Below are 25,773 nucleotides of genomic sequence, written 5' to 3'. Positions count from 1 at the left end.
CAATGTTATACAACATCAATGTAACGGACCACAGTGGCGGGGGGCTGCCGGCCGGTGTCTTATGGCCAATCGGGAGAACATCTTGGCCCGAGTGAGGGGGTCGTGTTTGGCGAGGGGGACACGTCTCGGGGTATACCGGACACGAGGGGCATGGTGTCTCCGCGGGGGGGGCGTCAGTGTGCGCCGTTTTTGGGCGGCGCCAAAGTACGAGGCGGCGGTGCTCGTGGGAAATTGGCGGGAACCACGCGGCCGGCACAGTCAGTCGACACCCGAAAGCGGTCAGGTCCGCACGCGCCCCATTCGCCAGAGGATCGTCTGTGAATCGCACCGATATCATTTTTCAAAAAAAAAAACCCTCCCCCAAAAACGACTCACGGTTTCGGAGCGGACAGTTAGAAAAAAAAAATTTTTAAAAAGAGGATAGTCTGCCGACGGCCAAAGTGGAGGTTTTGACGGTCCGTCGACGCCCGCGAAACGGTAAACACAAGATTTCCCAGTATATTGTAGCATAACATAATACGTTCATAGATAGATAGTTATTTTTAAATTGTTGCTGAATACTATAAACACTTAGTCCCAGTCCAAGCATGTCTAAGTATTGCTATCGTAACATAATATTGTAGGGGTGGTTGGGTTAATGCCTGGTGGAAATATATATATAATATATATTATCACTTTGAAAGTTGGGACTATTGTTATAATATATAAATTAAAATAACAATTTTCAGTATCATAATTCCAATAGAGACCCTATATTCTCGTATATACCTTTGTATTAAAAAATAATGTTGGTGAGTGGGAATGCTACACTAAAAGCATAACACTCAGCTAGTTTTCAATTTGAATTAAAATTTAAAAGTACTTTAAAGCGATATAATATATATAAGACAAAACAATTAGTTTCTTAAAACACTAAACCGCATTTTTGCCATGCCAACGGAATTCGTTAATAAATAGATGGTTGCAACTAAAAAGTACAAGTAAAATTGGTGTCGCAATTTCAAAGAACACCTTATTTCCATTTTTGTATTAGCTCAAACAGGCATTAAAGCCAATCGCTGTCTCCCCGTAAGGTTTCTTAAAAAGAACACTTATGTCTAACTAAATATATGGTTAACATAGCGGCAACCGGATGTCGTATTAGGATGAAGAATAACTGCGAATTAATAGGGCAAGGGCGACCTCTAAATGCCACATGTAGTAATTATAAGTATTAGATTATATCAACCACCTGATGCTAAAGTGTTGAAACGTTAAATAAATGTTTTGAGAAATGGGTGGTTATGTGTAAACTTGTTCAGTTGCATTTACCTTATTTGATTGCAGTTTATCCACTTCTACCTGGTTGACTTAATACCAGGCATTTGAATCGAAATCATTCAAATCGAGTATTAAGTTTTGGGTCCTTGTGTATTATTATTTTTGTATTTAAATACTAGTTATCCAAAATTTAACTATATCAGGTTTTTATAAAATTTCATAGTCGGTATTATGTCGTTTCTGAGTATTTTGTTTTCTATAAAATTTAAGTAGAATTGCCATTTAACAATTAATAATCTTTTTTTTTTAGATAGAAAACATGATTCATTTTTGAATCATTGATTTCATGTGTACTTTTTAATATTAACAGTATTGTGTTTGCAACTTTTAGACTGTTTGTTGTGTGAATAGTTTTCAGAATTATCAAAATAACTATTACAAGCTACAACTAACGGAAGCGATTAAAAAAAAAACGTGTTGCATAAACAACTTAAGTCGGTAAAAATCTATTAACGTGCGCATTTTTCCGTTTTGTGTCAAGAGTATTATTGTTTTATTTTAAACTTAAAAAAAATACTTTTATAAATATTTCAAGTAGGATGCGAGCGCCGAGCGACGATAGTAAAAAAAAAAAAATATAAGAACAAATTCAGACTGTTGTCAACCGATGTAGCTGCTTAATCTGCGGGCAATATATTATATTATTATTTTGTTTTCGTGTAGTTATTTTTTAATTTACAACCAAGTATACAATATTATATAATATTCATTTTATACATAAGGTATACCTAACCGATATTATGTAATGTAATATATCAGCGCGAGGTACTGTCGGATGACGCGCGTTGTAAAATTTAATAAAAAGTTAAGGATTTTGTATTTATATTATTATTTTTATTATAATATTATCATAACATGACAATATGGCGGTGTGCGCGGTTCGTGAATAACGTGCAATAGCTTCGGCCAAAGAGGCGAATAATACTTCTTTGCCGTATAAAGTTAACAGATTTTCGGTCAAAGAAAAAATCACTTATCTCCTATTAATACTTGTGCGAAGTTACACTTGAAAAAATAACCGAATGAACTGTGTTTTAAATACTCTTGAAAAGTTCTCGAAAAAAAAATACAATTCAATTTAAATAATAAATAATAATTCTGCGACAAACGGGTCCAAAAGTGTTTGAGTTTGTTTGTGATAAGCTTTTACCGAGTAAACAAAATTTGTTTTATTAATGAACGCTAGAAAGGTGGTAAGAAATGTTGTCTTGTTTTAAATTTAATTTATATTCGTTTATTCAAAATTGAACCAACCAACTGGACCCGAATCGTCTTAATGTCTTTGTATTATCCAAGAAACTGTGTTATGTGTAAAAATTACAATTTCTTTGAACTAATAAAAGTCAATGGGACATTTTTTTTTCAATAGTTCTCAAATTATAGTTGTTATGAATAATAAAAAAAACATCTACAATTTTACTAGTTGAGGAGGAGAGAAGAAGTCTATTTCGTTAAAACAGAATCTTATCAACAGAAATATTATTTTTAAAGGGTATAACGTCCTCTTTAGTCTTAATACTAATTCGTGAACCTTACGTTTTGGTATTTTATCTTATCAAACAATGTTTTCCAACCTCTGCAATGACGTCGCGGTAGACAATATTATAAATATTATATTATATTGACCTAGGTCAAGAACATGACACGTTAATAATTACATACAACCTGCTGAGGCCTACTAATAATGTTATTATAATCTGCATAATACATGTGTGTGTGTGTGTGTATTGTTAGCATTATAATCCAATCCGTGTTGCCCCGGAGGTCTGGTAATATTAAAAAGTGTATTTGGATTTTGGCTGTATATTATAATATTATTATGATGGGTTGCAATGTTTAGCCGAATAATTACCGTTGTTGCACGTACCAGATTAAATATTTAACAGGAATTATGCACCGGCGCTTGTATTATCGTGTGTTTATTTTAATAATTCAACTCTGTCCGCGTGTACACACATATTATACCGTAGCTGATATGTGTACAGTTTTGTTTTATATACATATATAATATTATCTCTTTGATATATTATTGCAACAGAAATCGGAATTTTGGAAAAAATCCCCAAAAAAAAAACACACACACACACTGTATAAGAATTTAATCAAATCACACTCCCCCCCCCCCGCCAACGGAACTATACAAATATATGTGATATTATGGAGTTTATTTTGATACCGTGGGGCGAACGAGAACTGTTATATTTTTGAGTTCGAAATTGGTCGGCTACAGTGCCGTAAAAAAACGCGTTTTATATATTTTTTATTGTTTTTCTTGCGAAAGACGAACAGGCGGAAGATTGTTTTTTAATAAATAAACGAAATCGTCCAATCCGGTGCACCTTAAACGCGATCCGTGCGGCCGGCTCCAAAATTCCACAAGAAAAGATTGTCAAAAACTATTTACATTTGTATTATATCCATTGCATAAAAATCGAAAAACTTGTCCCCCGCAATAATATTATGTTTCCCAGACAGAGTTGAGCGTTATTAGAACATTTTTTTTTAATTTCAAAGATAAAATAATATATTTATATATATATTGTGATTTGTTACAGTGTTATAATTTATTAAAAATTGTTTATGAGGTAATGTGTTAGACGAAAGATGGCTTTGTTTAAAAATAAAATTGTTTTAAATTTGTTTTGATGAAGACATATCACATTTTCAGATTACGTCCACTATTATGTAAGACGTAAGAAATAATTTGTTTGGATCAGAATTTTTTTTTTTTAAATAGACGGAAAATGTATGGTCAACTATTTGAAAATTTTACTAACTAATTATTTGTCGCAATAAATAAAAATGTATAAACGAAGGTCATGCCCAGAATTGAGTTAAAAGTTAACTTTTGGATATGGACTTAAGGGGGTGTTTTATAAAGTGCAGTTTGTTTTTTAAATCATTTAGTTGACATTGGTTGCTTTGATACATTTTAGTATCTACTGTAGGCATTTGATGATTCACTGATTAAGACATTCGGCTAGATTGAATGGTATGTTGGAAACCGTTTGTTCTTGGTCGAATTTTCTAACATTCTTATAAAATATAGTATCTGTTTTGTTCATGAGACTTTTATGGGTGTGCTAATTATATCCTCTGTTTAACGTGTTACAGCTACATCTTGTTCAATTAATTGGGTTCATCCAACTTTCTGTGGACTGTTTTATAACTCTCAACTTATTCACTCCAAGTGAAAACCATTCGTTGTACCCGCGATTTTATAGATCTGGATCAAACCTACAATTTCTAGTGCATTTAACATGTAAACTGCAACTTGTCACATATCGGCTAGCTATAATAAATTATTATAATATTTTATAAAACGAGTAAAGTGATTGGGAAATGTATAGTAGTTTTTTTAAATCGAAATTGGCTAAACCTTTTTTTTTTTAAATTTATGTATTCATTCTTTTTTTATATTAACAAACCACTACTAACATTCGACAACGCTGGACTAGAAACAAAGTTACAACAACTTTACTAAATTACAAAAATGTTACAATTATAGAAATCGTACAAAGTTCTTAAGTTATAAAACTCGGTCAGATTGTACGAGTATGTAGCTTCTGCATTATAGTTTTCGCTGTCTGTTCAGTAATAGTTACTTTTTTCTGACGACAGCTAGTATGGTATTATATTATATTATATTATATGGTATTATATTAAATAATAGCAACTCAGCGGATCTGACGGTGACAGTGCTCTGACAGCAACGATCACGGTTGCCGTTTCTTCGATGGCAGACAAATAAAATAATAATTATTATTTCCACAAGATGCGATTTTCCCACGAACCGACCTGACCGTCGAACGGCGTTAATTTAAGATCGTTCGTCCGCTGTGCGTTTAAACTGTACCTCAATCCGGTGATGGATTATGCTATTTCATTTTCCGTCTTGCATGTGTCCCAATGCAGGTATACTCTTGCGTCAACCCTCTGCTGACAGCTCATTCGAAAACATATAAATCCCAACGGTTTATCTATATGCTCGGTACACAGTGCGCTCGGCCGGGTTTCTAAAAGAGTATCAAATGGATTTCGATAGCACATTCGCACAAGACAGCATTGGAACGAAACGGGCTAGGATCGAAAATAGCGAGACCGTCTAAACAATAATCCGGGAGAAGAGGGGTAAAAAAAAAGAAAGGTTTTACCGAAAATAAGACAAAAATATTACGTGTAGTCTAACAGCTTTAGTACGAACTTCGCCTGTTTTTATCAGCTGATGTAAAAATGTGTACTCAATTTTTACATCAGCAGTTATAAGTCAAAATATATATTAACAGGTAATTTAGTTGGGCCCAACTGAATTATTTTAGCGGTGCCAAAAATAAGTAATCTATTTCAAATATGGTTACATTATAAATTTAATTAATAGCTAATTAAAAAAAAATATATATATATTTAAAATTTTTTAGGTTTATGCAGTTATTATAATAGGTGTAACGCGGTGTGCATAAACAATATATTGCCAGCAATTTAGTAATTCCCTTGAAAGAAATTCAGTAAAAGATAATTCAAAAGACCTAATCCAAGCCATATAATAATATACAGGTACTATGTATATTGTATAAAACTAAGTTTGACTCAAGGACATGGCCGTATCCAGCACTCACTTTTCGGGAGGGGGGAGGGGTTATTTTAAGATAAAACTAGTAATATTTAGGATTTTAATTAAATAGAACCATATCAGTTTTTTAGGTATATAGATATATATATATATATATACTGCGTAGTCGATAAATGTCAGGTGTATGAATGTATCTTTACGGGCCAATTTCTATCTCGGTTATCATATCACTATTACGTTTTTTAGGTGCAGTTTTATTCGTCGGGATCTCTACTTTACAATGGTATATTTAGATTTTTGTTTTGACTATTTTAGCAGGTTGAAATAACAGATCTTTCCAGTAAACGATTACGGTGTCCTGTCGTTGTCGCCGACGCTGATAATGACTATTATTTTTGTGTATACATATATATATATATATATATTTCGTTATTCTGGGTACAAATCCAAAAATGTAATACAGTTTGAGTACACTATAAATTCTATTTGTATGTGTATATATATATATATATATAATATTTTTATTATCGACACGACTCGTGCTTTTATTCAGGGTTGAATCGATTCTTCATATGAATGTAAACATCATTACCCAAACGTCTTCCAATAAGGTACACCAACGAAATTCGAAAAAAACTAAAATTCATTGGCGTGTCCATAAGCCTAAGCAGGCGTTAACGGTAATATCACGTATTTGTTATTATTTAATTATATTTTAGGCTTTAAAGTTAAAAGAAAACTTACATCAAAATATTTTTTTTTTTTTTACATCATTTTCAGGAATACTTTAAAAAAAAAATGGAAAAAAGGCATCATAAAGGAAAGGTAATACAAGTATTTTTCGATGAAATTTCGGGGGGGGGGGGGGGGTTGAACTCGGATCCCCCTGAATACGGCCATGCTCAAGGAAACAGGACTTTTTCTGATCTGCTCACTAGTTGCGCTCATAGTTTTTGATAATTTTTTTAATAACACAAATTTCATTTCTGGGCGCAGTTCATATTATAATATACACCTGATAAAAGTCGCCATTATTTATTTTTGTGACATTAGACGTTTGATATTTATCGATATAATCAAACTAAGTTTTAAAAAATAATTATTTTATTAATTTTCCTTAACTAAATAATGGATTTGCTTGTACTGTGTAACGTGTCTGACTAGTTGACTGGGCTAGGCCGAAACGACAGTCGATAGGGTTAAATCAGTGAACCCGAAGACGGTACGGATGGCTAAGCCGTATCTATACTTAAATGTCCCTCAAGTCTCCTCCTTTAGATATTTGCTATATCGCCTGAGGAGCTTAACGGGCGACCGTACCTCTAACTTCAAAAAGGAAATAGGTCTGTTTAATAAGTACCTATATATTATGTACTACACTAAAACTTCGCTAATTCAATTAAACTTAATTAAGTGTAGAAACTAAAAGAGCTTTCAACTTTTTCGATGTAACTTTTTAATATTTGGAAATATTTCTTACATACACTGTATACAAAATATGAGCATTTATAAGACTTCTATGTGGCTAGAATTAGTTTGTCTATTTGTATTGTCCCTAATAATTTTGGTGTTCTCATCCTACCTGTGTAAGTGGCGACTACTACACGTCGCATTTCGGTCCAATAATTATGTAAACGAGCATTTCTGATGACACAATATTATTCAGTGTCCGATCTGGCAGTACCCACCAACTCGGATTTTGGCAATTTAACAAAGTCTACGGCAATGATGGTATCGCAGCCACGTGTACGTGACCAAATCTTCAAAAGGACATTATAGAAATCCGAGTGAAACAGATACATTACAATCAAACAAGATGTGCGCTGTATAAATATTATGGTAAAATGCGTTTGAATTACTCCCTTTGACATTTCAAGTGGTTTCAAATGCATATATTCGCTTAAAAATGTGAACTGCAACAACCGAAGACAAAAATCAACAATAAAATATATTAATTTCCAAAAACTCGAAAGCCAGTTAAAAGTAGCTTTAAGTTTGGTACACGTTATTATTTTTAAACGTAGCTCCTTGAAAACATCCTCCAAGCTCCCGCAGAGTTGAGCGTGACCCTTTTATTTTGGACCTTGCATACTTTTACCATCAGACCTTTGTGGGGTCTTTAAACTATGAATGTTAAATAACTAACAAAACTAACTCTAAATACATCACACATGGCAGTGTAATGTGATCTAAACCTTTCTAGGAGCTCGTCTTTGGGCTGGGCCCTCACAGTCCGGACCCGGTTTCAAAACCGAAACACTTAGCCCCTCCTCCCCCACACGCTGCAGCAGTGACCGTAAAACTTTTTGAAAATAACTGCTAACGGCAAAACGGAGGAGGAAATAATATAATAACATATTATATAAGTGCTAAGACCAACCGACATTTTTATCTGTCCATCACTTTTGCCCAGAGTTTTGCGCGAGTTTCCAGTGTAATTAAAAACAACTTTTCCAGCCGAGCCTTTTCGTGTCGGCGATCAAAATCAAATGCCGCTTTTCGGCCTTGTTGTAAGTAGTATTATTATTATTATTATACTACGACGAGTACTCGTTGCGGATTTCAATTAACATTTTCCGCAGACAAATGCAAACGATTTTAACGGATCGCTCGTCGCCACGGTTAGACATTATTACTACAATTTGCACTTCAAACGGTTCAAATATATATTATACATTAAACGTATTTTTGTCGACAAATAAAATACTAATCCCGGTTAGGTTTTTTTTCTCTTATTGTAATATGTATATTTTTGAAGACAAAAGCCGCATTTGCCTGGCCGTAAAGCGGTTCGAGAACAATGACCGTGTCATGAAAACAGTCCTGAGTGTGTATTATAACTTGTGTAAATTAAATATAACGGGTTATCTTTATAATTTTGAGACGATTGTTTTCAAAGAAATAATATTGTATTCGTATAAATAAAAAATAAATATATGTATTTAATATTGTGTGGAAATATGTGCGCACTGTGTTTAGCAAGTCGGCAGGCCTGCAGCAAAATAAATTCAATCGTTTAAAAAACATTCTATAAATATATTAGTACTATTAATACACTACTGTCGATAAAGGTTGACAAATGAAAACATAACATTTATAAACCATTCCTACTATAAATGGATTAGAAAACTTATTTTTCATTTCACATTTTTTTAGTGTGGTTTTTGGACTTGAGTTCTAGAAATCAGACTTAAGATATGTTATTTTTCGAGAGAACACGGTCTCATCGTAGGACATGATTCTCTTTGTGCTTACGATCGAAATAAAAAAAATTCAAAGCGCGCGTCCGTCCATCAAATTGAATGTAACAATATTACTCACCTTGTCCCTTTCTTAACTGCACACTTGCGAAAAACGGTTTTTATGCAAGCGGTTTGCGGTCGACCGCTTTGGGATCAAAGTGGAAACATTTTTGAAAAATCGAAGCAACTCGAGGAAAAAGATAAAAAGAAATTCTCCGATATATTATTACTATTATTTTACCTTTAACGGATCAGACCGTATATTGGCTCGCCTTTTGTGATTATAATAACATATTATTATCCTATGAATAGAAGACCTGCCTTTGACGGCGTCTTGCTTGTTTGGGTCCGGTTAGGTTTGTGATCGATGGCGAATCAGATACATAATAATAATTTTAAATGAAAATGAAAATATGATGTACGACACGTCCTTGTACCAATATTATACGGATTTTACATTACCTATAGTGTTAAAATCGAATAACCAACAGCTATTATGTATATATGAGAACTGTATCTGTCTATAAAGTTTTAGCGATATAGTCTATCAGAAAGTTCAGGTACAGGGGTACTTATCCTTTTAAATATTATACACTAACACGTATTATACAACAACCTTTTGGCTATTTTAAAGACGGGCGCAGTTAATGTTTTTGAAAATTAATTTTGTAACAATTTAAATTATTTAATATCAAAAAACTTACAAGTGAAATCTAAATTATATTTTCAATCTATTTGAGAAAAATTCACATTTTTACATAAGTTGAGATTAGACAGTTGACTCTAAGAGTATTCCACTTCAAATAAAATGAACGACCTCCAAATCTACGACTTGTTATATGAGGAAACATTATATTTATATGAATGCAATGTCATAAACCCATCTTTTGTTTTGATCAAAAACTTGGCATAGGGTTAAAGATATAAAAAAAATGACGACGTTTAACGGTTTAAACTCCTTAATTAAATAACGCGCGACGATTTTCTTGTCAGCTAACTTACAAACTAATAAATGTTCACCTTTAAAACTTACAAGTGGTGGTGCATGCACCGACTTTCTCAAAACCAAACTCCACTGCAAATAGAATCACGAGAAAACCAAAAAAAAATATTGCTTGACATGTTAACATAACCAAAAAAATCAGGATTATATAGGGTAAGTTTGACCAATAACAGCAAAAATAGTCATAACTTAAACAATTTTTGTGCTAGAGACCCGAAATTGTTAACACATATCGAGTTTAGCCAACTACATATATTATTATATAATTTCAGTCCAACACACAAATCCATGGACAGAACGCCAAGTTGTTCTATTTTCAATGAGAATACATAAATGGCCTTACTCCCACCCCGAGATTAGAAAAGCAAATTTTTCAGAGTGCCCTAGCTTTCTTTTCGAGGCAGCAAAATTACTATAATGTCTAGCAAGAGAATAATGTATCCTTCTATCTAGAAGTCCTTAAGCTCTTTTCATTCACTTGTGAATTATTGATCTATGTGGTATAAAACTCTATTCTAGCGGATTAATCAGTGTTGTGTCAGAGCGAACACGGCGTACGTTCACCGACGGATTTAACACGGTTTTGTGGGAATTTCCTAGGACGAAGTGAGGCCTGTTTTGAGTTTAACGCACAGACGGGTCTGTCTGTATTTCCATTGCCATTCTCCGCGCTTGTCCGACAACAGAAACCGCCGATAGCCTCTCGACATTCCCCCTTATCCCGTATCGGCCATCGCCTTCCCCTCTTCGAATCGAGTGCCGACGCGTCCCATTTAAAATGCGACTTGCACCGAATCCCTCTAATCAAATTTCACGAGCAATTAACCACCGCCGCGCTGGCACAAGTGCGAAGGGCATTTTTTCCCTCTCCCTCGAGATTCGCTTTCCCCTGCCCCGCCCTAATCTCCTGTGAGAGATTACCGGACGTCCGGGTCCGTTACAAATTCGAACGGCGTACATTTGTCCTTGTATTTTTTTTTTCTGTTGCATTTGAAAGCAAAAAAAAAAATACACATATCCGTCTATCCGTAATTTTACAATCGGCGACAATGCAGTCGGTTATCGATCACGCAGACCTTTTTATGGGCTTAATCCATCCCCGTTCCCCGTCCCTGCATCCCCGCCGCTTCGGCTATTATAGTGAACAAGTGTGCACAGCACCAGACCATAATATTATATATTATATACCACACGGGTTTTACCCCTGGACGTTAATCGTTTGTAATAGGATAACCTCGTCGCGTACACGGACCAAATTACCCCGACTTAGCCGATCAAATAGCACGTTTTTTTTTGGTCCATTGATCCCCTATATAATAATAATATGGTATGCCCGCGTCCGACCTGGATAACTGGAATAAATATTGTAACATTGTAACAATAATCCAGCAGTACAGAAATGGAAATAACTAATTTGAAAAATGACCGTGGTCGCTGGTAGATGTATTTTTAGGCAATCGCATGCTCGGAATCGTCTTGAAATTGCACAAGATTATACCACCAAAACGAAACAGCAAGTCGGGTCTCCGGACGGTGTTTCATTGTTCGGGAGGCTCTTAAAATAATTTCCCGAGGCGTTCTTGTGCGGACCGGACATTAAACGGGCAAACGACTGACCGGGGACGATGGTAAAGCTTTGTGGATCTAAGTTTAGCTTAACTTCGCCAAAAAGACACTGGATCATTTAACTATGAACATGTTTTTTCAAGTAGAACAGTCTGTCGGCGTTACAAAACAGTAAAAGTTGTATTTGTATTAAAATAATAAAAATTGCGTTACACCGATAATTCAATTATTCGATTACTAACAGTTTGCTTGATTGTCGATTGATGCAATAAATTATCTTTTTTTTTTTTAGCTGGTTTAACAGCTCTTTATGATGGAAATTTATAAACTACTTTTCTTACTTTATTTCTGTCGAGATATCTTAAAAAAACAGACCGGAAAAGAATTAGTGTGGTTGTGTAGCTAGCAAGTTAATTAGTGCTGGTAATTTGTTAAAAACCGGTTATCAGACATTTGTTTTTTTTTTATCTGGTGGTTTTTTGATTTAACAATTGTGGTTTATTTAAAAAATAATGCGGGGTGCTGTTTTGATATCAAACGTTGATCGAAACACCTAATTAAGATGAAAATAATATATGTAGTTATGAGAAAAAAGGTTACCTGACAATAAAATACACATCGAAACTGAATAATAAACTAAGGAGCGAAAATGTTTTTGTACAAACAAGTATTTTTTTTTAATTTTGTATTTAATCGTTATTATATATCGATGTTACCCACAATAACAATCCAAATGGAATACACAAAGTTTTCAACGACTGCGATTAACTTTGACTGTACACGCCGGGTTCGTAATATTATACTTGTTTTATATTTCTAAATACTTAAGAAAGTATCATAATCATCCAACGTCCACCTTTCGTCTATCCCGTTATATGTTTGGCCAAAATTAGTGTTTTGATACATTGGTTTTACTGTGCTCGCATGAGAAGTATGAGAATTTCAATTTTCAAAAATGTTGACGGTAATTTTATGAGAAGCAAAGAAAAGAAATATCAGAAATTCTTCAACAGCAATAAACAATATTTACAGAAGCCGGTATGTACACGATAAAAAATTAATACAAATATTGGTTTAATGAGTTTTTGTTCACCGCCATTGTCGTTGTTTAGATACGATTCTTGGGATTTTGGATTAAAGTTTTAAAAGAACGGTCCTAACTTCAATTAAATGCAAACTCTGTTTTAAGTATTAAAAAAAGCTTCTACATTGAATGAAGTAGGTACACAACAAAGTCCACTAGGTATAAAATATATATAAATATGAATTGAGTTTTAGTAATTATATTTTGTTTTAAATAAAAATGTTCTTTTTAAAATGTTTTAATTGTTCTCTTTTTATAATAATTCTTAGTTAATTATATTTTACTACAAAAATTGGAAATACTAATTTGTTAAATTGGATAATAACAAAGTTTCTCTGTGAAATATTAATTTCTGAAAACTATAGTCTGGATAGTTTGGAAAATCGGATAGGACTATTTTTTTTTTTTATTAAAAAAGGCTATTAACTTTCTAAAGAAAAAACCTTTTTAAAAAAAAATGTTTTCTTTTATAATCGTATTTCGTTATACATTTTAGTTTAAGACATACCGTTTTAATGGGTGATACTTTTTTTTGAAAATTGAAAAAAATGTATATATATTGATAATAGCATTGTAAGGGAAGACATGTGCATAAAATTGTGTGTCACAGTATTAGAGTTAATATGATTAGGGTAGATCGCTATTAAATAACAATTTGTAGTCGTTGTCATCCATATATTGTCGCGATAAAAAATATAAACAAAATGTTTTTGTATATTTTACATCAAATCCGAAAATTTTTATGGGAAAAGGTTTATAGTATTTTTTTTTATTGTTATTTTTGTTGTTGTATACCGATAGTGTGATACCTAAAGGATATTCCATAAAAATGTAGAACTAATCAAATGATTTTTAAAATAGTCATAGGGCGTCTAATAAAGTACTTTTTTAGGTACGAATTTTAATCTTTTGAAAACTGCTGCATATAAAAAAAAAAGATTTGTCATGGGTCCACGAAAACAAAAAGTAAAAACACATAATTTATTTCAAGAACAATATCTTCACAGCTCCCTATCGAAGCAACGAAATTCTATACCTATAAGTAATTTACTTCAATAAGGACCAGATAAACGGGAAATACATGATTTATCGAATGAAGATTTATGCTTTCCGTGTAAGCCTATTAGTAACAAAACGTGGATAAACATTAATTTTGTTATACAAGTACTCAGAAAGGGTGTACAAGAGCCGAGCAAAGAAGTTTTAGCGACTTCAAAAAAATGTGTTTGGCAATAATTTATGGAAAAGATTTCACGCGTGACAGACCTGTTTTGGTGTTTGCTTAAAGATTTTGCATAATGCGGAGTATAACTTTTGGTAGACAATCATGTTTGAGAATAAAAAAAAAAACAATGCGACTTTGGCTGAGCCGTTCATTGTTCTACTGCGAGTTTAAGTTGGAATTCATTTTTTTGTATTTCATTTGAACATGAAAATTCAATACTAGTTAACCCTTCAATGCGCCATGTTGCTTATTTGCAACAATCTTTTTTTCCTTTTTCTTTATTTAATTTGTTATTTTTCATCTTACTAGTGCTAACTAGCGGATAAATCGAGAAGTTTTTGATATTAAAAAAAATGTCAGATCAGCTGATAGTTCCGTTATCAGCCGGCGCTGTTGTTAAAAAATGAGTAAGACCTAATCAATATTTTTCCCGGTTTCTCTTAATTTAAAAGTATTATAAGTTTATTAATAATTGTATATTTGATAAAAAAAAAATTGTTTTGGTTTGTAATAAATAAATTAGACTTGTAATATAAAAGAAACAATAAAGGTTGATTGTTTTATCGAATAAAGTGACATTTTTATGGGCAATGTTGCAAATAGGCAATAATCTGAAAATTGTTCATTTTCCAGGAAAATATTGGAGTAAGAATTTTCTAAGTATTTTTTTCGTAATCTACGACTCAAAATACACAGGGAACATTCCTTTTTTTTAATTTAAAAATTGGTGCATTGAAGGGTTAAGGTGTGAACAAAATTCCATTATTACTTATACTCGGTTTGGTATAGAAGCTAAAATCGATTTGATGGCCGTTTTCACCAGTTTAGATAAAATTTAGTTCTACGATATTATGTCAAATTATTAGGTTAAACTACATTAAACTATACTTATGTGTGAAGATAAACTGACGAGGTCGGCCATTCATATACGCCAAACGTATATAATGCACCTGTACTCTTTATTTGGTTATAGTACATGATCTATGTACTTAAAATTATTTCCTGGGTCAATAATGAGGATATATTATGTTATTTCAAACAAACGGAGTTGTAGTACAGCTATAAAATGTACAGCATAAAATTTAAAGAAAAATCGAATTTAAAATTATGTCACATGCACCCTTCAATTTTTCAATCAATTAACCGAATGACTATAGACCAATTATTATCAAAAAAAAAAAAAAAGATCTATAAGAAAATATCTATCTGATACTTTATCGGTCATCGGATAATTTATTAAGCGGCGTTTTAAGTAAACACTAAAAACAAAAATCTGTTTTCATACCACAAGGGCAATCGTTCCTATGTTGACCTTAGTCTTCGTTTCACCCCTTTGCAGAAAAAGGTCTATATTTGTTTTTAGATAATAATATATACATGGTGATAAAACGGATTTGTCAGAAGCACCTTTCAAATTGTTGATCATAAGCCACCTTTTTTTTTTTTTTTTGCGAGGGGGGAGTTCTACTGCGGCTTATGGCTTTATCGCTCAATTCAATGTTCATTGAAGTGACGACGGTACACGCGACGACGTTTACACAATTTGCGTGCTGGCCGTTAGATGAGCACACTATCATATTATCTTACCCGGCCTTGCTTACTTTTATTGTCCTGGAAAACCCAAGGAAGTTTGGAATATAAATATGTTAGACGGTGCGTTCGAAAAGGAATAAATTATAAAATAAATATATATATATATATATATATATATATATATATATATATAGAAACCGGGATACGCGATATTGCTGCTGCTGCTGTTGTTATTATTATTATTATTATTTTAATTCAATGTAAAATAAAGGCTTGCGTGCCTCGGAGATATTTGTTCAAATTATAATATTATATATTGTTGTGTTTTGTATTATCACAAGATACGCCTATCAATGTATAATAACCACCGGGCAGACGTTTCTATAGTAATAATATTGTAAGAATAGAAAAACCATTGTGATTTATCCATCCCTCGTTTGGGTGTTGTTTTATGTAAATATAATATACACACTCTCAGTTCTACATCCACCATTTTTTATACCTTATTCTGTATAAATTGTTAATAATCTTCCACAGCCGCCCATTAATAGAATTAATTAGGCAGAACAATCAATACAGTTAAAATTTGAAAATGTTTAAGTACATTGAAGTTTTTTAACTTAGCAATTCAGGTTGTCTAGAAAATTGTTGGGTTTATTAAACAATATTAGTTGACTTGTTTATATTTACTTCTTCTTATATAGCAAAAAATATGACACTATTAGTGAGCTGATAAATGAAACCAATTTTTGGGACAGAGATCGACATAAAAGATACATCAAAGAAACTTATAGCCTTTAAAAAAAAAAAAAAATTGTTTAATTCTTACGTTAAACGTTTTTTTATTATTATTAATGAAAACCAAGGAGCAGGAATATATAAATCATTATTTCCTATACCCATACATAAAATGTTGCTTAAAGATTTTTTGAAATTTTAACAATGTGTTCCCAAACAGCAAACAAATTTAAATAATGTCAAACATGTGTTTAGTGTGTTGAAATATATTACAATGATATTTAGACACAAATTTCTATATTATTTACAAAATATGATTTAAACATTGGAAATATTTAAAAAATGTTTCTACATCATCATAAATAATTAAAAACACTGCAATGTTTAAACATTATGCTTTAAATAATGGGGACAAAAACCTGATAATAACATATTGACAACATTTACTTTTAGGATTACAATTTTGCACCAGTGATTTTTTTTTTTTTGAGTAATTTTACACTTTCAGTCATAACAGTTTTTTAAGGTGTGTATCCCCATTGTGATGTTTTTTTTTGTTATTGTTATTATCTTCAACATTTCTGCATTAATTGAAACGTCGTATATTTTGACAATTGTTGGATATTACCATCACTTTTGTCATTTTTAATTTTACTTCTTCGAATTCATCTTATCTTCTCAGTCTCGCTCCTCTTACTATTGTGCTTTTGTTCGTCTCCAGCAAGGGCGGATACAGAGGTCCTAAACGGGGGGGGGGACAATATATTATATAAATGAATAAAACAAATTAATAGAAATCGCTAGGCATAGGAATTGTCTTATTATTTAGTCGACATGAAAATTGTGTACAGAAATCAGTCATACTGGTGTATGTGATGGGTCTTATTGTTTTAGAAGACACCTACTTTTAATTTTGAATGAAAAACTTAGGGGTTAGGGGTAGTTAGGATTTTCAAAAATTCTATTTTTTTATTTGTACTTTCCTAAAGTATGATGTCTCGAAAATATTATCTGAAAATTTCAAGTTAATGAAAGGAATATATGACTCGATGTAAGTAATAAAATAATTTATTTTTCTATACATAAGTCGAGTATAAAACTTTTAAAATTAGTTTCTCTCGAAACTATTTGTCCAAAGTCGGTGACCACTGTAATTAAAAAACCACTTCACAGATTTGAATGAAATTTATACAGCTTATTAAAAGCATAAAAAACTAGTGCCTGATCGAAGGTTTTTTTTTTTATTAAAAATTATATTTTTTATAAACAATAAACTAGTGCTTTTGTCCTTGAAAATCCGCGAGTAAATGATCAGAGGTCACCATTTTGTTTAATTTCAAAAAAAAGCTACGATCAGGCACTAGATTAACTATTAAACTAATGTTTTTTTTAGGTTTGGTTTAATTTAGATGATTCAGTAAAATTTTATGTTGGTCACCGCAAAACACAACTTGTGAGATAGGGTCCAACAAATATAGCGATAACTTGGTCTACAATACTTTTTTTTTTTAAATTCTTGTCAAATAAAGTTAAACCATAATATAATAACTTTATATTATTTGTTTTATGAAATAAATTAAACTACTGTCAATACAAAAATAACGGCAAGCAGTGTGGAGCGGTAAAGCAATTGTAGTACGGCATATTAATTTAAAAATAGATCGAATTAGTGACTGGTGTTATCGCAAAATCGTAGAATATTTGAGGTAATATCATAATATATCTTTGTACTGTGTCAAACCCCAGTAATAACCGGTTGTAGATAAAATGTGACGCCTCGGATGCCGTGATCACTATTTCAATAAAATAAAAATGGACAATTTTCAATGGAAAAATAATTAAATGTTCATGGTTAATACAATAACGACCCTCTCTCGATAACTTGCATGAACAAAATTTTAGTCACAATTAATTACAAATGGAATATTTAATGATACTTTTTTTGTGAACGGGGGGGGGGGCAATAGGGGCAATTGCCCCCCCCCCCCCTTGTATCCGCCCTTGGTCTCCAGTCGTCTTTTCTTACTTCTTCTAAAATTAGAGCTACGCCTATTTTGGCTAATATGGTGTTATAACAATTTTTAAATAAAATTTTCGGTGTTTTTGAAAAAAAACATTACAATAATGATAATAAGTTTCTAGACATGCTCAAACGACTTTGGTGAACGTCTTACTTTAGTAAGAGCACATAAGAAAAGGGAGGAACTTGGAGTTTTAAATTGTGAACATTATGGCCACATTTGCATGAACCTTTTAAAATGTACTATTTTTTTACCTTATCCCAAACAATTGAGGGTAGGCTAACCAAATTACTTCCCTCCACAAATCTATAATCACAAATAGTTTCCTTATTCATTCCACACAATGAGATGTTATCTCCATTTTTTTTTATTTATAACTTTCACATTTCTCTTTTTGGTTTACATGTCAGATTCTAAATCTCTCAACACTAATCTCTCTGGTTTTTCCATTTCACTCTTCTGCCTTTTTCCCAATATCATACATGCCTAACCCATTTTAATTCTCCATTCTCCTACGCTTTTTACCGCCTATTGGCACAATTCCATCATCTTATGTACTCATTTCTTATTCTGTCTGGCCTAATCACTTCACACATCCATAGACTAAACATTTTCATTTCAACTACCTACATACATTTTTTTTAAACATGTTTTCTAATGCATCTTATAACACTCGCTTCTGCATATATGTCATTGCTGGTCTCAGTCATCACTCATCGCTATGCAGTTAAAATAAACACGAATACAGGAGAAAATGTGAACTCAACGAATAGCTGTAGTCAAATTAAGACTGTATCATTCTATAATTATGTTTTCATAAATCTTTCCGAGCCTTGGTCTATAGCCAAGACAAACGCAGGACGGTTTATGTGTACCAGTTTTGGTTGTATTTATGCGGCGGAGACAATCACTATACTATATAATACTTGGGATTTCAAACGGTTTATCGTTCACCGCGGTGTCTGATGACACGCTCGGCTTATATAAATATTATACTTGTGAATTTCGGCGGTTCGTTTGACTCTATAAAATAATATTATGGCTAAATTCGTTTGGCGTTTTCGGTATAAATGTAAGCTGCGTGCAGTGGCTGATGCTGATGGTGGTGGTGGCGGTGGTGTCGAAGGATCAACAAGTAGAGACAAATTACACGGGTCGGGTCAGGAGAGGGAAGGGGAGGGCACTTTTATAGTTTTCACCCGTTAATTGAACTCTGTTGAGGTTTATAAGTCTTGTTGGCAGTTTTTTTTTTTTTATAGCAACAAACTACGGTGGGCGGTGTAATTGAAGGCGCGGTATCGGTCGAATGGCCTCGGTGTTCAATATAAACAAATTAATGTTGCCAAGTCGAGTTTGTAGGCGATAAAAGTCGAACAAGATAATTATTATTACTCGTAAAATGTTGAGAAAGCTAATCAAGTCACGTAAAATCGTTCCAAGCATCGATCACGCTGCGATCGATTTGCCAAGCCGATGGTAGATTTAACAAACTATATATATATTGCTTTAGTAGCGATAGGCTGGACGACGACTTGGAAAACTATATTGGCTGTAATTAAATTTACCAAAAATTTTGCCGACCAGTTACACAAAACACACTGACAATACCGGTTAGTAGTAGGTAAATACTTAAATTATTTAAAAATTACAGCTGAAACAAAATATGTTGTACTTGGACGACTTTGGGGTTCGTTATCGAATTACAATAGAGTGGCTAATGATTCTGCAGGGAGGTTATTTTTTATCTATTGGGTAGAAAACAACACAGTCTAATAGGGAGACTGTGTGCACAGAAGTTTACCTATTTCTTTGCAAACAAAAAGACCCTCTTGTATTTTTACATACTCTCATTCTTCTTTTCCTCCGCTTTCGTGTCAACTATTTGGGGTCGACCCAAATGGATGGGTTTTTATCTAATCTGTGGTTGTATTAAAATGTTTTCTTGGATGCTTATTAGACATCACATAATATGATCCAAAAAGAAAAATGTAAAAAACATTTAAAAGATATTTTTCAACACAAAATGTGATCAACTATTTAGTAACAAATAGCAATATAATAATATAACCAAATGAATTGCGAACAAATTAATGATTTTATTTAAACTTAAGAGAATAATAAAACACATTTATGGTCTGCTTTAAACTAGATTGAGCTGTGGAGGAAATTTCAGTAGCCAACTTTTGTTACTAACGTGCGTGTACTTTTTTGGCGTTTGTGATTCCGAGTACGAAACACCTTGGGTTTTGATTTGGCACCAAATAAAGTCTACATAACAATAATATAACATCAAACCGACGCTAATATGCTGCGACAATTATATGCGACAAGACCTGGTGGCCGCCACCATAAAAACGTTAATTGCGTTTTGTTTTGACTTTCCGGAAGGAAGGCAATAAAAACACTATTGTCCTGTGTACACAGTATATATACAAGTATATATGTATATTGTTGTTGCAACAATATAAGATATTACACACAAACTGCGGTACCGTACCGTACCCCAATCGATCAGCGGTGTACGGCCAGCACTGCGATATTATGATGTATATATTGCACCGGACAACTTGTGTGTGTGTGTGTGTGCTGCACGTTATGTCTGTTTGAAATTGGTTCGGGACTGCTGATAAAAAAAAAATAATAATAATATAATAAAAAAATCGTGTACAATATATAATATAGTGTACCCCGTAATGTGTATTTCACTTGTATCCGACACACGCGCTCAGTTTTGCCGGCCGGTCGTCGCGCGGACGTGAGCTACAACATGGTATTTTTGTGCGACTTTATATAGGTGTATACATAATAATAATAATATAACATATGTGCAGTGTGTACACACATGCAATGGCCGCACGAAGAATCGCAATGAGATTGCAGGTGCACAAAACGGTCTCTGGCTGCCGTTTTTTATCGGACTCGTTTTGGAAAATAACGTCGCCAGTTTTTATTCCCTACAATATATCCCGTATACATAGATAGATATTCCCTAATCTATCCCTCGGCCTGTACTTAAGGAGTTGTCCCGGCCTCACGTACGGCCACGATCAACGTTCATATTTCTTGCACGCCTCACTCGATATAATAATTTAATAATTTACATTCACCGTCGGCGCTCGCACGTCATGCCGAACACTTCCCAAAAACAGTTTGACATAACAAATATGCTGCCTTGTACATTCGCTTACCGTGCAACTCGAAAAACTTGCAGTAAAAATGTGTCCTCTTCTGTTTTCTGTTGTCAACATTTCATACTTGGATTTCTACATTTCTTACTCGTGGGAAGATACAAAATGTATTCTTGTGTGTTGTGTATTCACTTTAACGGTTTATGTATGTAAGCAATCTGTCAAAGTTGAACTTTGTTTGACGTCCAATGTAGGTATTCAGCTAAAGGTCTTGATTAGTTTATATTTATACAGTTTTTTTTAGTTTAACTATTTAGACAAACAATTATTCGGGGAACTTTCATTAATATTGTGCTGTTAACAGCTGTTAAGGAAGTAATGCGAATTTCGTTTAAATTTCGTATAGATTGTTTTACTTTTTTAAGTATTAGTATATGGTTTAAAATTATTTCTCTATTCGCAGTGATTATCCAAAAACCCTTATATTTGCAACGTTTCGAACAGGTACATTATAACTTTTAAAGTTAAGTCCTAAAACTGTACGTCCAAAAGAAAACGAGCAGCAGGGTTGAGAGAGGTGACCATTGGATTAAAGGAAATATTACTTTTGAAAGTACTTAAAATCGCTGTAAAAATATGCTTTGACGCTAATCTGTAAAATCGGTTCATTGAATTTCTAAGTAGTTTTCCAAAAAAAATTATCTTCAAATTAGTTTTAAAAAAAATTGCATAGCATATCAGCTGCAGACTGATACAGTTGTCTATTGATATCAGCTATAGGTCATGACATATTTTTTGGCACTAAGAATTTATTATTACGGTTTAATAAAGTTTGTATACTACATCTACTCGTGTTCAATTCCAAGGAATCTGTAGAATATAGTAACGGAATCTTTTGTTTTCCTCCCATTAAACAAAACGTTCTCTTACTTGAGTTTTCTGGTTCTTGGTATCATGTCAAAGTTGTCTTAATTTAATTTTTTTTTTTTCATAAAACATTGTACGGGCTCCTAATATATTAATTTAAATAGCAAAATAAACGAAACTTTTAATCTAGTTTTTCTACTAAAAATAATAAAATAAATTAAATTGATCAAAAACCTCGTCTACGGATAAAAGCGGTTCGCGGAAAATAGAAAATAAATTTAAACTAAAACTAAAAAGCACACTTAAAATTTTAATTTTGGTCTTTTTATTTTTTCGTGTATCTACTTCATGAATAAAACGTTTTAATCGACGGTTAAATCAGGCGATATCCCGTCCTTAATTGATTTTTTTTTTTACTGTCCATTTTCTATCATATTAAAAATGTTCAATTACCCTAGACATATTATGTTTGCATTAAATCTGCTCATTGCACAAACGAAACGTCATTCTATCTACTGAGTATGTATAAATAACCAACAACGTTAATAATTTATAATTTTTCATTGATTTTATTATCGGCTAAATCTTATTTATAGGCAGCGTTGGGCTAGCTGAACAACGTAACCCGTACAACAATTAGCTATAAAGGCCCACGACGAACACACTTATGAACTTATTGATTTGTATAATTGTATTTAGTATGATTTTATTTTCATAATTTTTATTTTTTATTTTCACGTTTATTTTCGAATACATTTTTAGACCTAAAATTAAATTTAAAACTATGTGTATAGAGGCAAACTAAAAATTCCACCCCTGCTCAATGATAGGTAGCTGTAAGAAAATTTCTGAGAATTTTAATCGGCATATTTATACTTATAACGTGTAATTTTATTGACATAATAAATTGGACTTCTTTTGGCCCATTACATAAAAGTTATTGTTTTAAATGGAATAATTGAAATACAACTATGCGCTGGCATAGTAGTTCAGACTGTCGATTATCATTAGCACCGCGTTAGGGTTAATATTAAAAATATGTTCATTATAATTTCACTTAATCACTATTCCGAGTCAGGTGTGTGTTGTTTACTATAATAATTATTAAGAGTTGTTCACACTCGGCGATTCGACAACCGAGTGCTAAGTGTTTTTGTGCGAATCGGTATTCAACGAGGGATTTCGAGTGGAATCTGAATAATATTATAATAATATGCCCAGATTGTGTATGATTGTCTCGAGGAGAATATTATTTTAAATTGATATATTATACTACACCAACGCTCTGACAGATTTCCAATGTAACGCTTCAAGTTGAAAATAATAACAATACGAGCGTGTCACCGGTGTTGCCGTTCGGTATTGTACTTGTGTGCTTGATAAAATGACATTTACTTGCCTATATATATAATGTATATTCTATATAAACCTACATTTATATAGACTTTGCTTCTTTTAACCGCGGAGAAACGGTACCAATTCTGGAAGTACATTATTATATATAAAGATAAATAACTTAAATATAACCGTTTCACGGCGGATGAATAAATTATTATTGTAATGTAGGCAGAGTGCAACTTGAATAATATCATGCGATTATCTTTCGGGTTTTTCATTGTTTTTTTTTTTTTTTGACAAATCAACGCTTATTTCTGTTTTTCTGTATTCGTTTCAATAAGTGAAAATACGTGTTCGCAAAATCAATATATATATATGGACTTGGTAATATACTTACATTTGCTTGATTGACATTAGAATATAGTGTAAATGAAATTAAGGAAAAGCATAAGACTCGAAAAACGGTAAACGCACCAAATGCGTAAGAAAGCATAAATGTAATCGACACGACCGAATAAGTTAGAGGAAAATTGTTGATATTTATAGATGAAGTGTGTAGATTATTTAGTTTCGGCGTTCAAAAACATAGGATAGATGTGCAATAATATAAGATAATTAACGAGGAATACGGTCTGGGGAAAGGTAGTAAAAATAAAAATAGTTTGCCAGTTTTCTTGGGAGGAAATCAACTGAGAGGTATAGAGAGAAAAATCAAATCTGAACAAAGTTTTTATTGACTCGGAAAAGATATAATATGATAAATGTAAAGTATTGCTAGATCGGAGTGCCCCAACAGATTGCGTTTATGTTAATGATAATAATATTTAATAATGACTAATTTATTGTTAATATATCATTACGCGATAGTAATTTATTAAAAACAAAATTGGCTTTGTTCAAAAACACAAAAGCTTGTGCCAGGAAGAAATAGTAAAGTCTACACTTTAGACTCTGCATTACTAAAATCTTATATTGAATAGTTATATAATTTGTTAAAATAACTAAACATCAGCTCTCCTAGTGAATGGTCAGTATTGAGCTCGTGTTTCTTTTCCACAGCAATAAGTAAACTTACAAGAGACATTTCTATAGAATTATTATTTAGTATAATTACTTATTAATTATTACGGTCGAGATTATTACTTTTTTATTTATGAAATTACAAAGTTTTCCCTTCTTGTTTTCATAAATTATTCATCGGTACAATATTATGGAAAAATATTGTTTAATGACACTTGTATACAAGACAGCCAGTATTCGATGCAGCTTTTGCGTGGCTTAGTTGGTGACCTGGTGTTCCTGCACAGAAAACTGCATTCGTTCAACGCAAAAATTAAAAAAGAAAAACTACAGAGAGAAACACAGTTCTCAAAGCGGCGTTACTACAATTTAAAAACGATATGGAACAATTAAATCACAAATTCTAGTTGGTGCAAGGAATGTGCAATATATGATAATAAAAAACATCCTCTAATTGATATGCGTTTATTTTTTCGTTTATGTTTTGCTTTAGTCTAAACTCATTCGAATGCCTCTCGGGCAAACGTTATAGTAGTTTCCGGTTCGGTAATTAGTAATTACAATTGCGATTATAATTGTTCTTTTTTACAAAACTTTTTTTATTTTATTTTTTTTAATCCCCAACGCTTTCCGCGTCGCTCCATCGGTACCTACCTACGGCAATTTGGTCGTAACCGTACTACCATTACCACGGTTACCGCGCACACCGATTGTAATAATTCTACAACACCTCGAGCAAAAATCGCATAATTAAATTTTCGGCACATTGTCCGCCCTGTCATGTCACCGCCTTCGTGCAAATGCAATTTCCGGCGGTTTTCTTTTTTCAAAATATTTAAGTGAGTTATATGTGTAGGTACGTTTGATTTTAACCGTCGATAACCGACAACAAAAGAGACATGGTTTTGTAACATCCACACTACAATGTTCAGAGTACGATTATCATTGAGACGACACCACGGTGTCATTGTATTGCATAATGGCGATACACTCAGAAATATTCAACCGTCAGTGTCGAATTTCAGTCAGGTACAATAAAAGTAATAAAGTAGCAAACGTTTTATTTTCATATTTTTACGTTTATTTTCCATAAAATTGTTAAAATTACTACTACTTCA

At 32.6% G+C, this 25,773-nt stretch overlaps 1 protein-coding gene across 1 annotated transcript in view; it reads left to right on the top strand.

The window, feature by feature from the left end:
- Nucleotides 1–278: 278 nt before the first annotated feature.
- LOC126836875 (delta-sarcoglycan) overlaps nucleotides 279–25,773 on the top strand; it is a 91,545-nt gene continuing 66,050 nt past the window's right edge. The window contains exon 1 of the mRNA XM_050570544.1: nucleotides 279–477. The gene's annotated coding sequence lies outside the window, so the exon portion shown is untranslated. The remainder of the gene's footprint in view (nucleotides 478–25,773) is intronic.

The sequence above is a fragment of the Adelges cooleyi genome, unplaced genomic scaffold (assembly GCF_023614345.1).
Source record: "Adelges cooleyi isolate 19-005CV unplaced genomic scaffold, UGA_ACOO_1.1 ACOO_flye_CR_arks_rails_tigmint_CR_PRNA_247, whole genome shotgun sequence".
Classification (NCBI taxonomy): Eukaryota; Metazoa; Arthropoda; class Insecta; order Hemiptera; family Adelgidae; genus Adelges; species Adelges cooleyi.
Note: the sequence above shows the minus strand (reverse complement) of the source record. Positions and strands in the feature narration are given on the sequence as shown.